This window comes from Ostrea edulis, chromosome 1 (genome assembly GCF_947568905.1).
Source record: "Ostrea edulis chromosome 1, xbOstEdul1.1, whole genome shotgun sequence".
Classification (NCBI taxonomy): Eukaryota; Metazoa; Mollusca; class Bivalvia; order Ostreida; family Ostreidae; genus Ostrea; species Ostrea edulis.
Genome location: NC_079164.1, coordinates 65536993 through 65537508, shown reverse-complemented (window position 1 = coordinate 65537508; position 516 = coordinate 65536993). Strand labels below are relative to the sequence as shown.

The 516-nt window shown below is 37.6% G+C and overlaps 1 protein-coding gene across 3 annotated transcripts in view; it reads right to left on the bottom strand.

The window, feature by feature from the left end:
• LOC125647182 (beta-1,3-galactosyltransferase 5-like) overlaps positions 1–316 on the bottom strand; it is a 9776-nt gene extending 9460 nt beyond the window's left edge. For all 3 annotated transcript variants that reach the window (XM_048873877.2, XM_048873884.2, XM_048873870.2), the window contains exon 1: positions 1–316. This exon is cut by the window's left edge and continues 18 nt beyond it. The gene's annotated coding sequence lies outside the window, so the exon portion shown is untranslated.
• Positions 317–516: the final 200 nt, after the last annotated feature.

Below are 516 nucleotides of genomic sequence, written 5' to 3'. Positions count from 1 at the left end.
ACGCTATAAATCCCATGTCCTGCTCCATCCCATTCATGTGTAAAGTAAATAAGCGACATTGCCCAACTGATAACGTAGTTAAAGGTCCTCAGGGGTTCTTTAATACGGAAACCAATTCCGGTCATTTTTGGTATTGCAAAAGTCACTTTCGAGACGGTATCTTATATAACAGATTGAATAAACATCGAGCCACTACATGCATACAGAATCATATTTCCCACATGAAATGAATGGTTTTCATTTGTTAAAATTCTCTTTGAAATCAGACAAATATTAAATAATTCAGAAGGAGCTTTAAACTTTACTTATTTTACAGCTCCTAACACGTTGTGCCTTACCATATCTATGTTCGTTCACCGTTCAAGTGGGACTGTACGACGATTAGCAATCAAGTTTTACAACCAACATATTGATGCCTCTCTTTGTTCGGATACTATTGTAAAAGAGTATCTAATGTGTGAGAAATCGGGGTGCCGAGATGAGAAGCGAGTGTTTCATCCTCTACGCTATCTTCAC